This window comes from Rhea pennata, chromosome 13, assembly GCF_028389875.1.
Source record: "Rhea pennata isolate bPtePen1 chromosome 13, bPtePen1.pri, whole genome shotgun sequence".
Lineage (NCBI taxonomy): Eukaryota > Metazoa > Chordata > Aves > Rheiformes > Rheidae > Rhea > Rhea pennata.
In genome coordinates this window covers 6,267,280-6,282,282 of record NC_084675.1, presented here as the reverse complement: position 1 = coordinate 6,282,282, position 15,003 = coordinate 6,267,280, and positions in this window count along the sequence as shown.

Below are 15,003 nucleotides of genomic sequence, written 5' to 3'. Positions count from 1 at the left end.
TAGCTATATAAGCTGCTGTCTCATAATTAAAATATTTAATTAAAATGTACATGTTCCTTCAATAAAAGCAAAACTGTTCTGTAATGTTGTTGCTACTGTGAAGTTTATACAAGGCAACATTCAGATTTCTCAGTCACTTACTATATAAAAGCAGTTCCAATCCCACCTTTAAAAAAACCCACAAAATTCTTCACATAAATAAATATTCCACTTGCATAATTTATAAATTACTTTGGTTAAAAATGTTAAATTGCCAAGAAGTCTGGCTGCAACTGGTCTGGTTCTTCTTTTTTATATACATATTAGAAAAAAAAAAAAAAGAATGTTGAAACAGCTGAGGTTGGTTTGGTTGAGGGTTAATGTTTGGGTAAGAAGCCTCCAAGGAAAACTGAAGTGCTGAATGAACACCACTCTATGGTAATTAGTGAGAGTTATTTTTCCCTTGGAGTCAGTTGTTGAATCAATGTAATAACGAGTGATGGGACTGGAGAAGGACACCAGAAGGAGAAGATAGTAACTTTCTCAGTGAGACAGAATGTCAGGATTGTGGCCATTTCGTTAAAGATTAGACGCTTCCAGCGGAAGGAAGAATACAAGTTCTGTTGTCTTGTCTAGAATCTGAGCAATTACTTTAAGTTATGACTACTTAGCTTTTCCTCTGTATTTTCCCACCCTCAACTCATATATGGCATTGTGGTGTCATATTAGTTGGTTGCTGTGTTCCGTGTTTGAGATACCAGAGTTCAGTGGTGGGTAAAAGGTTCCCTGGTTGTATAGTTCTGTCTGTAAAGACTGCAGAGCACTTTCGGATCTCCGAATAAGTAATGAATATTATATTGGACTTTGTAAAGTATCTTTCTGCACATAGACTACATTTTTTCCAAAGACCTATGAACTAGTATATATATGAAATATTGGTATATATCCTGAAAGGGCTTGTCAGCATGTGCACTGGCAGATCCAAAGGTAGAGTTTTGTTTTACTCAGCTCTTTGGCTTTCACTACAGATACATACTTTGTGTCAGACCTGATATAACAGTTGCAGCAAACTGTAAAGCGGTCAGAATTGTAGTTCTCTTCTTACAGAAATTAACTCAAACATATTCAAGGCCTGATAAAGTGTGGCTCTCATTGTAGGATAAATTCTTTCACTAATTCATTTAATTCAGCTTGGGAGAGATTGGTATTTTGTGTCATATTATATCTGTGTTGTAAAAAAGGCGGTGGTTTCAGTCAAGATGCTGAGAACAGTGGAAGGATCACTGCAGTGCATAATTCTTTGGCTTCCTCCGTGGGAAGCTGATGGCCATAGAGAAGGAGGCTGCCTTTCCATCCCTTTGAAATGTGTTACTGTGAATAATGGTTTAGAATTAAATATAATTGCAGAAGTTCAAGTCCTCAATGTTCCTATTTTTTCCTGTTGTTTAGATAGCACCACTTTCTTGCTGCCTTAAAGAGAAACTTGTTCTTGAAACTACATGTTAAAGTAGTGTAAATTCTTTAGACAGAAATGTTACTTGCTTTTTTAAAAAAGAAATGCCATAGAGCTGTTTCACTAAATTTTGAAATGTGTAAGTGAACATGAGGCATTTCTTTCAGAATGGCTTTTGATATGGCACAATTGTGCAATAAGTCAGTGAGTCAACCAGTAAAAGGACTGTGAATGTCTACCCTTCCCACCTCAGAACTGTCGATCAACTAAAGGTCTGACATTTTTCCTCTGAAATATTTGGTTTTGAGGTGAAAAATTGCTTTTTGACTAAATGGAAAATTTTCTGTTTTTTTAAATGTTGGGAATTTTGCTGAAAGTTCAAATGTAAAATAATTTTTGGTGAAATGTAAGTGTATGCAAATCATAAATGCGCAGTGGAAAAATGCACCAAAATATCAACATTTGCTTTTGAGTCTTTCTACCACAGAGTTTATTTCATGTATAGCTTCAAAGTCAAGGGAACATGCAAGCAAGACTAGTGCAGCAGCTAACACACTGCCCAAGGCCTTTCAGTGGTGATGGAGAGCAGCCTTACAGGGAGATTAATACTTTCAGCACCCTGGGATACATCCTAGCTAGTTGCATGGATGTGTAGGACACTTCTGGAGAGACTCCTGACTTGATCCTCTTACACTGCAGGTAGTTCTTCTCTTCCTTGAACCCTGTCTTGAGGCGCAAAGCCTGGGAGACCTTGTTGGTGAAGACAGACAAAGATGGCATTGAGTAGCTCAGCTTTATCTGTGTCTGCTGTCACTAAATCACCAGCCCCATTCAGCACTAGGCTCTTATTTGTTTATCCTTCTATTGCTAATGTAGATGGTAGAGGCTTTTGTCTCTTGCCTGTTTGAACTGTGTTTGAGCTTTGGTGTTCCGGTGTTCCCATGCCATTCCTGCATGCCTGATGATTTTTCTATGTTCCTTCTTCATAACCTGTCCTTGCTTCCACCTCCTGTATATGTCCTGTTTATATTGGAGCTCCATTGCGAGTTCACTGTGTAACCAAGGCAATTTCCTGGTACGTTTACTTATTTTACTGAGTATTGGAATGGACCATTCTTGTGCTTGAAGGAGGTTGTCCTTAAAAACCTGCCAGCTCTCTTGAGCTTCTTTGGCTTTCAGGGTTGTCTCCCACAGGATCTCAGCTACCAGTACCCTGTGTAAGCTGAAGTCTGCTGTTTTGAAGTCTTTGGTCTGTACTGTGCTATTTGCTTTCCTCCACCTCCTTGCCTCATGTAGTTTTCTGTTAACCTCTTTCTTAAGTTAACTGCAAGCTGGTACCACCATCCCCTGATATGCCAGTTTCAAGTCCTTAAGTTTAATTTTAAGTCCTTCTGAGTAGGTTGGCAAGTTTGCTGGCAAAGACGCTTACCGCACTTTGTCCATTGGGTCTCCTCTTTTGCTAGCAGTCCTCATTTCTCAAAGAGATACCCCTATGTTCATAAAAGCCCTGGTACTGTATGTAACACCAGCCACACAGCCAGTTGTTAACTTGCAGAAGGCATCCACTCTTACCCAAGCCCTCTCTTTCCCCTCTGGGGTTGAGGAGAACAGCACCTGAAGGCCTGTGACCTTTGTCTTTGCGCCCTGTAGTCACTCTTGATTTGTTCCAGGTCTCCCTTGGCTGTGTCTTTGGTGCCTGCATAACAAAAGCTGATAGTCAGAGCCTGAGCAGACTGCAGTCTTGGCAGTTACTGGCACATCCTGCATCAAGACCCCAGCAAGCAATAGACCTCCCAGGAGAGTGGGTTTGGTTGACTCATGGGTGCCTCCATCCCAGCACTATCCGCTGCCACCTGCTCTTGGTGCTAGTGCTTGGTTTCTTATCATGGATTTTTTTTTAAGTGAAAATCTGAAAATTGACAAGTTTATTTTCCTTTTCTAAATCTCTAAAGTCAACCAAAATTAGGTGAAATTATGAGAAATTCCCTTGAATTTGAGCCAGTTGTGTGTTTGTTTCAAATTTATTTCAAAATTTGATAACAAAGACCAGTGTTTATATGGCAATACTGAAAATACAAACTTCTGCTCGACTGTCCTGTTCTGTAGCACAGAGGTAACAACACAGTTGCACGGAAACTACAGAAACCCAAAACTTGCTAAAACTGCCCAAAGAGAACTTTTTTTCTGTCTTTGTCTTGCAAAATCCAGAGCATACTACCATACTTTCCCAATTTACGAGTGTGATCCTGCTAACTCTGCATTACCTCTTCAGTACAGGGGCACTTTTAGCCAGATAATGTCCAATAAAAGGTCCTATATAAAAACAATTTACAGCAGTTAGCATCCCTCTCTCCCCCTGCAAAACCAATAATTTGAGTTTATAAGTCAGTGGTCCATCTATTTATAACCATGATGTGTTTGAAAATATATGCATGGTTTTGAAGTACAGCAGATAAGACTTTCCTTCTTAATAAATTTCTAAATACATGTAATCTCTCAAATTCCAGATTAATAGAGACTGCTTAAACATAACTAGAATGCCTTCACTGTTGTGCGTAGTGGTGTTTTCGTGTAGACGTGCTACACCAGCCGAACAAGGGCGATTTGAGTTATAGGTGACTGTGGTTTGAAACTGAAATGAGGAAAAAGAAATTCAAAATTAGTCCAAAACTTCACATTCAAAAAATAGAGGTTTGTAAAATGGCTTGAACTGAAGGCTGATGCCTTAAACTAAACCTGCAGAAGCAGTGAAGCAGCATGAATCGATGGGTGGCGCTTGTTTGTACTCTTGCGTTTGATGGGCAATCTTTTACAAAAACTGCCAGCTGGTGTTCAGTATGATTTTAAGTGAAGTTAGTGAATTTGAAGTATATAAAGGATGTATGTTTTTGGGGGGCGAGAAGCTCTACTTTTCACGGACAAAGTGTGCCCATTGGGAGAACTCCTGGTTGCGATGGAAGAGAGTGCAGAACATTTGTGGATTTCTGTGAGGGTAGATTTTCTCCAAAATGTTCTTTACAGCACTGCTATTGCTTCTTACCAGCTCTGGGGCTATGCCTTTATTAATGTTATTTGGGACATTGTATTCACTTTTGATTTTTTGGAGGTAGACTGAGGTTATTTTACAGTATGCTGGGTGTAGGTTTGGCAGGGTGCTCTAACTGATGCATTGCTTTCAGGCCTGTGAGGTGTTTGATGGGAGTGAGTTGTTTTTAGGGAAATATGTTACATGTTTAAAACTAGGCATATGCTAAGTAGTAGATTAGCTAGGGCTGTAGATCAGGTTTTGTGTATTGTGGCTATGGACTGTTTTTTCTGTCTATTAAAGTGCTATCCTGTTTTCCCAAGAATATCACATTTAGGAGATGGCGAGTCAAGAATTCCTCTAAGTAAAAAAAATGTTCTTTTTTTCCTCTATACTTCACATAATAGCAGTTCAGTGAGCTAAAAATAGTGCAGAAAACAAATTAAACTTACAAATGGTAGGATATTAGTGTTTGGTCATCTTAAAAGTTCATATTGGGCTTTTTTACGACACTCTTTATTATTGATTTTTTTCAATGTTGCCAAGGTTCCTCACTGTTTTGTTGTTGCTTTCTCAAAAAAACCTCCCTGAAATTCTTAAGGGAAACATTCTTATTAAAGTCACAATGATAAAATAAACCTTTATGGCAAAGTTAAGAATTATTTCAAATGATTTGAAGGTATTTTTTGATTTTGTCATCCTTACAGTGGTCATTTTAAGCTGAAATAAAACTTAGATTAATAAGACCCATTCTCTTCCACTAAACTATGCCAAACTATGCCGAATTCTGGACCTCAACAGGGGGTGATATATGAAACCACTGAAAATACTGTAGAGGTACAGTAAAATTAAACTCTCCTAATGGAGAAGAAAGGAGTTTTAAAGCTTTATCTAAACACAAGTTTTACTACTTTTAACTCTGCTGATAATTAAATTGATACAAATGTGCTGATATTTCCCATATTTTGGGGTGAAAAAATGCTTACCTGCATAGAGTGACTGCTGGATAGCTTTGGTGTTCACACTGCTCCCCTGTGCAGACTCTTTAGGCTGAATTTACACGAGTAAATTAAGCAGTGGTTGGGAGCATTGCTCAGCACAGGAGCACATGGGCTGCACTGCGAAGCAGTCGGCGTGGTCCTGGGTGGCCTTCCGAGGGTCTCTCGCCCCGCTCCCGCAAAGCCGCTGCACATGCCTTGGGAGCTGTAGCTTGGGGACTGCTCTCAGCAGCCGCTTCACTCAGCAAGCGAAGAGAAATCTTGAACAGGCACGAGCTGTTCTGTACCAGCTGGCTTCAATGCCCAGCAATATTCCCTGGCACATTTAATTTATTTTACTGGTTAGCCTACTAGATGTAGCCTCAGCAAGCAATATGACTGCATATGTGTGAAGTGGTTTATGCTGTTTTGCATAAGAGTAAGCTATCTCACCTCATACGAACATGCAGTAATTAGTGTGGAATTAATAGTGTGCCTGAATTCAAATTCGTACTCCAGGTTATTATGCCGTCACTTTTCCGTGTATGCCGGCCCTACGTTGTGCAAAACTAGGGCACGTGTATGCTGCTGTTACTGTATCAACACTACAGCTTGTACTACACTGAGTTAAAAACACCTATGCTATAACAAATATAATTAGACCAGCATGAAAATGTGTGAAGCTGACCTTAGCTTTAATGAGGTGTGAAGAGGAAAGGAAAATCTAGAAGATACCAGAAATGACTACAAAGGGACTTACTGTCTCAAAGTCCTGCAGATCTCCAGGGATCCAGTGTTAGTTAATTCTTTACAAATTCAAAGCGTACATAAATATGTTATTTGGGAACATTTTGTATTTTTTTCTAGACAAAATAATTTATATTCACAGAACAGCTTTGCCATAGGAAAGTGCACATTAGGACATCACAGATCTTTTAACATTATGTGCTATATGTTAAGGTGCCGGTCAGAACTTTTTAGATAGTTTTCTCCTTTTTCGCAGCAACTGAATGACACTAACATTCCTTCTATGTTTCCCCTATGTGTAATGAGTTGGTGAAGTGGCCAAAGGGATGGAAATCGATGCCATCACTGTGTAGCTCTCCAGCTCCTTACAAGCCATCAATAAGCATTTCATGTTCCATGGTAAATGTGCTCTACAAACTATAGTTTGTGTGCCCTTGCCCAGAGGCTCAGAACCTGCATATTTAAGGCTTAATAGTGATGTTCTTGAAAGATTTATAAAATTAGAAAACTAATCATTGATATGTATGTGAGGAGTAGGTAAAAGGAATTAGGTACAGCATTCCAGAAACCCGAGTCAACCTAAAGCCACTTAGTCATTTTATAGGCAATTACAAAAGAGTGAAGGGAACAGCAAAGGTACACTGTCCACTTCTGCTGAGCTTTTCAGGTCAGTTGGTGAACATGAGTGATCAGACTTTCCACATACTCTTGAAGTTGGCATGAGAGGTGTAATTCTTGCTATTTAGCAGATCAGATGGTTCTCCTAAATCTGTGGGACAGTTTTGAAGCCAGAGATATGATGTAGCTTGTGCACTGTAACTCTAAAAGGGTCCTGTCACCTGAGCCATATTGTAATTAAGAAGCATGCTTCTATATTGCAAACCTGAATGTGACTAATCAGGTTTTTTTAGAAGCTTTGCTAGGAAGGAAGAAAAAAAAAAAAGCAAGACTTGAAGTTGTTGTCATTATAAAATATATTTGAATATGGCTTGTGCAAGCTGCATAGATGCTAACTTGATCTGCTGGATGTTTTTTGAAGCTTTGTGTTTAAAAAATGATGACAAAATACCTTTGTTCAGGATCTCAACGTATTTTCAATATTTGCAATATTTGCTATTTGCACAATATTATTATGAATGTATCTTGGTATGTGCTGGGCTTGAGAAGTCAGTGTGGATTCTGTTTGTGTGTGTATATTGGAGCAGGATTTCTGTACCCTAGTAAGCATGATAAGAAAGCATCATTTGTTTATGTTGTTGCTGTATAAATGAGGTGACAATTCAATATGCTAATTTTAGTCAAGGTCAAGAACATAAGATAGTGTTAAAAGTGAATTTGACATCAGTAAGACAGTATGACATCAGTGCAAGATCATAGAAAACACTCTTTATATGGCTTATTCACAGAGATGCAATATAGGCATTTTCCAGAGAGTACTATGATGGATGACTATTTCTTATTATCATTTTGATTTTGCTCTTCTAAGAAGTAATGCTTTCCATATTTTAAGTTCTGAATTTCTCCTCACTTCTGAAGGGCAAGGTGCAATGTTTAAGTAATATATGTAGATTCATTATCCTAGTATGATGGCATAGCTGAAAAAAATGAAAAATGATATCCTTTTTTTTTTTTTCTTTGTAAGCCTGTTTCCATATCAGAAGCCACATGATTCTTGCCCAAAGAGGGAGGAGGAGAGAGTAAAGTGTCCATGAGTTTGGAATTTCTTTAAATTAAAAAAAAAATATATAATTCTCATTGCCATTGAAACTCAATTTCTTGACTTTTGCAGATTTGCATGTAACCTCAAATGTAGTCAGAAATGTTTCTATTTAACTGCCATTGTGAGAATCCGTATTTATTCTTCAGTGACTCCCTTGATGGCATATACTTGTTTTTTTAGTAATTGCTGCAGAGCCCGCTTGGGATCTGAAAGTCAGCTGGCGTGCTTTCAGTTTCTTGTGTTATGACTGGTAATAAAGATTTTATCATGTGAATTTAGCTGCCAGTTTTGTTGATAACACACAAAGTGGACTATCATGAATTTTACTTCTGCACAGCTCATTGGCTCTGCAGCGCTAGCCCTCCGTGCCTTTCTGAGGGATGGCTGTGCAGAGGCACGGGCTGGCACAGTTAGTGCTGTGGCCGTTTTCCCTGAGAGACAGGCATAGCTGTGCAGTTGGAGTTGGTTGAGAACTGAGGTTTCTAATCCAAAGTCTGCTGGCAACAATAGAATTCATATTTCATTTGATGGGATTTAGATCAAAGGTTAATCATCTAACTCAGTCACTGTTTCTGTCTGGTAGGGGCAATGCTTCAGCTTCTTCCCTGTCCTTGCAGAACGAGGCTGGGTGAACGTGGAGTGATGTGTGGAAATGACAGCACTTCTGTTCAGTAAGACATCTAAAACCATGGCTGGAGTTACATGCTTGCAGGTTCACTAGCCGTAGGTGAAACAGGAGACCAGCGTTTCACCAACCTGGATGGAATCCAAGCTCAAAAGCAGGTAATCTCTGTGAGCCTCTCAGGAAATTGGTGCTGGCTTTCAAAGTCCTTTAGGTTAGTTTCTGTCATCATCTGACACATCACTTGACAGTGGATGTAGTGACTGATGACTCTGAGGGGCAGCTTTACGGGACAACTCTTCCTCTGTAGCATGGTGCTATGCTGCTCGTTGCCTGCATCTGCCCTTGGTGTTTAGGATGATAACAAAGGTTTGGCTGGTAATTGCCAAGTTCCCCCGGAATGGATTATGGCATCTCTTTGGATTTAGAGACCTCAAACACAGGTGCTTTTCTCTCCTAAGTTTTTCTTACTCTGAGTATTGCTTGGAATTGGGACTTAGGGCTACATCTGTAGGAGGGGCTTTCCTGGTAGGGATTATATTCAGTTTGTCCATGCATGATGCTGGGAAACTGTTTCTGGAGCAATTACTTGTCAAAGCGCATGTCCAAAAGTGGCTTTTGGTATGCTTTTTAGTTAACAGATTGAATGATAATCTAAGCAGTATATGCATTTTGCTTTTATGGTGAAGAGAGGAGGAACAGCTCTTCATGCGGTATGTGCTGTGTACCAGCCAAATGCTGCCACAGCTGTGCTTGAGAACTATTGTTTGGTGACAAGCTGGAGGCTGGCTTAAAAAAACAGGGTTCTTCCACTCAACTTCTTTAAGGAGGATGGCTTGATCATGCACCATGGGAAGCAGAATAAAAACAGCTCTTCAGTGTCAACAGAGCACTCAGTTGTGGATGGGATAAGTTAAAGCCTTGTCTGAGACTATTAAATAAGAGACTAATTACAGTTGTGCTTTTGGTAGCTCACTGATTTCATTTTCTGGCTGTAATCTGTGAAGAGCATCACAGTCATGAAAACACATTGGTACCCTGCTAATAGTTAAGAATTGCACTCCAATAAAAATACAGCATTGAAACAATAGAACAATAATTTATCCAGTGTAGTGTCTCACGGGGATTGCAGTTGAATATGTTTGTTTCTCATTTTGAGCACATTCGCTGAAATTTGCAAATGTAGATTAGTAAATGGTTGTAACAAACTAAGAACATCTATGTCATATGCACTCAATCATGGATAGCTATTTGAGGAGAGCATGTGCATGGGCATACATCAAAGCTGATATCTATCTATGTTGTAATGTATTCCTCCACATGACCGTATCCAATACATGGTACTTATTATTCCATTAGTACTCAAACCACAAACCCTTTCCAATATCCATCTGTGAAGATGCAAATAGCTACATACTTTGTTTTATTAAAGATCAGCCATTAGGAGGGTCACTGGTTAAAAGTCTGAAGATCATTAGAGGGATTTAAGAAAAATAAACAAACAGCTGTTGTCGTATATCTTAAAGAGTTTCTGTTGTACCGATGCAATTTTTATCTATGGTGATGATGTTGTCATGGGAACATATGCACAGGGGAATTAAATGATGTCAGGAAAAGTGTAAATGATGCAAACACACCTCATTTGAAATGTTAATTACCACCCTTCTCACTAGTCCAAAGAACAATTCAATTTGATTTTATTTCAGATGTAGGGAAAAATATGACACTTTTGTCTAACAATAAGTAGCTTACATTGTAGTACCAAAGTGAGTATGAGTCAGTGAGTTAATCTGCATTGGCAGCATTTGCACTGGGGACCATCTGCAGCCCTGCTTGTCTGAGCATCAGTAATATTCCTCTGTGAATATCTCATCTTGATGGTCAGGGGAGGCAGGCAGCCTCTTTAAAGAGTTCCATAAATGCTTATAATTGCTGCATTAAACTTCAGTTTATTATTTTCTCCAGGTGCAGGTATGCGGATGATATGAAACCCTACTGCATTTACATACAAATTGAAGATTTTTATTAATCAGCCCGGTAACAGGAATCAAACAGCAACACTCCATCAGGTCCTTAAATACATTTGGTGACATTTTTACCATGCATTAGCATGATAGGGCAAGCAGAATATAATGTACCAATGATTGCTTTTCCATTGAAAGCACAAACGGTTTCATTTTTCCTGTCATCTCAAATAAGTGTTAAAGAGGGTTTGGAGGCTATTGTGTACGTTCCGTATGCTAGGGACTTACAAACACTGATGGCCATATTAAATAACCATTAGTGGCTCGGCTTAGATCATTGCAACATCCCTCCTCTTCAGAATTTATTCTTTGATTTAAAGTGAAAGCAATCTGTGACTGCTTTCATAAAGTCCTTCGGCTCCCTCCATTTTTTTTCCTCAAACAAAATGCATTACAACAGTAATTTTATGACTGTTAAGATAACTGCCGTTAACAAGCACTTAATTAAAATGTACAATAAATAGCAGGCTGCAGTCTTATCTCCTCTCATGAGCTCCCAGCAGCCTGAGACTCCAATGCACAGCCCTGCTGTTCCTCGGCTTGTTTGCAGATTAATTGCTTTTCTGTCTGGCAAAAGCTGCTTCTCCTTCAGCCAGATCGTAAATGACCAGATAGGGACTTTATCAATCAAGCTACTACTTTCTGTGATCACTTCCATTCAACACCTTCTGAATTTCGCATTGAGAGGAACAGAAGTTATAGAGATAGGATTTAACATCTTAGTTTTTGTGTGCTTGGAATTTACGATAGCGCTGTCACCATTTGACACTGTTAATCTTTACATACAATACCCTTGGAGCAAGGCTGGTTTTGTTCCTGTGCTGGAACTATTCCTTGTAAGAATTGTGGAGAATACATATGAAACACAACTGAGATGCTCTCTGAAGCACAAGGTTACATCTCTTCCATAATCTGTATGCACTTGCTGATGTGTCTCAGCATCTCCCTGTAACCTTGGATCCTGACCAAGTTAACAGCTTACAATTATATTAATTGAGATCTTGTTTTACTGTGATTACTTATCATTTATACTGGGGCAGTTGTCTGGAGGGCTCAGCCATGGATAAAGGCCCCAGTTTGGTAGGTGTTTAATGTGCCTACAGTGAAAACCTAATTACACTCTGAGGAGGTTTTGTAAAATCAGAAGTTAGAGATTTGCTATTCAGACTTTGCCTATCAACAAAACCTTAACTGATGTAAATTTTAGAAAAGAGTTGAAATGTGATTTCTGAATTAAATAAGTTGATCTAAACAAGTATAATGACAGTAGAAGTAATATTTTTTTTTACCAAAAGGTTTTAGAGAACAACTACTTGCACTACTTACATTTGTTAAGTCTTGTGTATTCTGTAAATATGATACTACAGTATAAATGTACTGTAAACCACCTTTGAAATGTATTCCTTGAACTGCTGTAGGTGTGTTGTTTTCTTGTTACCTGCTTAGAATATAAACAAATCTCTAATTTGCCAGATTTCTCTCTCATGCTGAGCAGAGGGAATGGATTGCATTTGGAGTTCTAAACATGCATTGTATAGTAACTTTGAAAATACACTATATTAACTCAGGGTAGGCCTCTGAATACACATGAAGCTGCAGCGATAAACATAATCTGTGTAGCTGGCTCAGTGTCATCACTAAGGTCAATCTTCTTAAACTAAACCAAAATACCTGCCCTGCCATCTTTGCACATGCTGCTGTGGATGCAGCAGCCTTGTGAACATGTGTGTTTTCTGCCAGTCAGAAAGGCAATGGACTTTAAGGAAGGTTTGTTGCCTGGGAGAGCCAAAATGCAGTATCATCCCAACAGCAGCATGTAGCTTTATTTTAGCAACCCCTAAAGACATTTGGAGCAACTTTGCAAGGGGTCTTTCTCTGATTGGATCTCCTCTCCTTTGCATGGTCTGTTCAGAGGTTCATTCTCAAAACACATCACAAAGAACTAATTGTAATGAATGAAAGGGAGAGTAGCCCTTAAGAGGACATGCCACCAGTCCTGTCAGCATCTGTGCTCTCAAGGCAGTCCCAGAGCAGATCCATCAAGGGGCTGGTGGAGGCAGTGTTTTGGGTGAGTGATGTACATGTATCAGTGGAAGAATAAACCGTAAAGCAATGGGGTGTTCTCAAGGCACAGGAATTAGGAAGCTACTGATAAAGAGTTACTATAAAGATCCCAAAGCTACTAAAGGAGGAAATACTCCACTGCTTGGAAACCTCCAAGCTGTTTGTCATGGTCAGTGCTCTGCTACCACTTAAGTAAGCAAACAGACAGTCAGAGAAGAAATGATCAGTGAGCATATTGGCAAGAAGAGAATGAAGTCCTGTGAAAACAGTCAAACTACATGCATAGGTCAAACGAATTTGCATTGTAGTCCTGCAGCAGCTGAATAGCCCAAATATTGCGTATGTATGCATGGACATTTGCAGCTCTAATGTGGTTATGACAGAGAAATGCTATTACCAAGGTGGGTGCCTGTGCAGGGCTCTGAACAGAGTGGTTATGTCTCAAACTTCTAACCATCAGGTGGAGAGATTCACAGAATGCTCCTTTGAAGGACAAAGGCACACAGTAAAGTACTTTCTGTGTTTTTATATTTTTCTTTTTCTTTTTCTTTTTTTTTTATGAATTCATTCTTAAACCAGGTCTTGCAGTTACGTAGTTGCTTTACACTTATATTTTCCCATGACACCTGTAAGTTTCAAATTTGGAGTTCTTAGCAGTTCTCACTGTCCTTTTACATTTCCTTGAATACAGGATGTTTCACTTTTGGACACCTACTGTTTTGAAAGTAAATTTATGCTTAAAGTTCAGCTGGCGCTTAATTTTTCTGCTGAGTTGGCATTTATGTCCTATATTTGTAATGGGCTCAGCGTTCTAATGAGCTGTTTTCCATTTCAGAATCTCGTCATTTTTTTTCAAGTGTTTGGTACATTCTCTCTCTCCTTTTTTTTTTTTTTTTCTTTTTTGCTTCTGATGATGTGTCATTTGTGAAAGTTTTGTCCTGAATAATGGATTGACTCAACATATGCTGAACTTTTTCAAATCATTTCAGACACATCTGAATATCAAGTCCTAGGTGGTGGCTCAAAAAATTGGTTGTTGATATATCAACTGTAATATATTGCATAAGCAAGATTTTCTAAGCAACCTGATACAGATTTCTTTGCAGGTGTGAAAGAATTTCTGGGGCAAGCCTGCCAAGAGATTACAGTCTCGGTAGATTAATCCAGATCATATCACTCCACTCACTATAGCAACTGTGCTTTAATTTTTTACTACTTATGAATTTATTTTGAAATTACACTGATTTTAAAAAGTTGTATTTCTGTCAGTATCTACATTAATTCAACCTTGTAAAATTTGCTTCACCCACTCTGCTGGGTGGAGTGACTTTTTTTATGGACAAGTAAATGTTATAGCTGAGCTGTCAATTTTTATATTACTTCCTTAATTTATTCACGAGAAATATTTCAATCCAAATACTCCACTGTCAACAAATGACAACTTAGAAAGTCAGTGATATCTTCTTTGCATTCTGAAATGGGAACACTCTCAAGTCTGGCATGTGAAAATGTGTTGTGTACTGAATATAACAGTATTTTGATATTGCATTCAACATGCTAGTCTGTGGTGGTTCAAATGAATGAAGCACTCTCTACCAGCTCAAATCAGTGTTGCTGTGTGTAAGTCGATATTCTCATTTTAGCCCTTCTAGTGATCTTGATTCCTTCTCTCTCCATCTTACACAATGAGGGTACAAGTCCTAGGGGAAAATAAACGTACATAGATTCCTAGTTAGCCTAATTCATTTGATACAATCTCCCCAGATTTTGTTTTAAATACACTTAATATTTTCATTCTTAGTTTATGGAAATTCCTCATAGCAGTAGGGAATGCTGGAAGGATTTGGCACTCGAGAGAAGGGCTAATGAGAATTTTGAAACTTTAGGAATACGAAGCAGTTTTGGATAGTGGCATTATCATATTGACTAAATGTTCCTGCAACAGGGAGAAGTAGGTAATGGGACAGACTAGGAATTCTTTAGGTTTCAGAGTTAACAGTGAACATGTCTCAGTGTCGTGTTTTCATGAAATAAATGTGCATTTTAAAGATGATTTCTGCAGGCACAATAACTGAAAATACTCTTTTTCTGGAAAACTCCCATCCTGGATTAGAGTTATGCTCTAAGTGGCCGGCCCTGGGATGGATTCTGCTCTAGAGAAGTGCACAAACATGTGATGTAGCACAGTTGTTGGGAAACTTGGATGCATAGCGTACTTGGTATGGTGATGACAGCTTTTTTAGCTCTACAAGGGCAGAGCTACATACTGCACAGCCTCCAAGTATGTATTCAGAGCTCTACTCAGCTTTGCTGTTGGCATTGTGGAAAACCAAAAATACCCTTCTTAATGCAGCCAGTGTTGAGAACTTCATTTCCTTAAAAAGAAATCTGG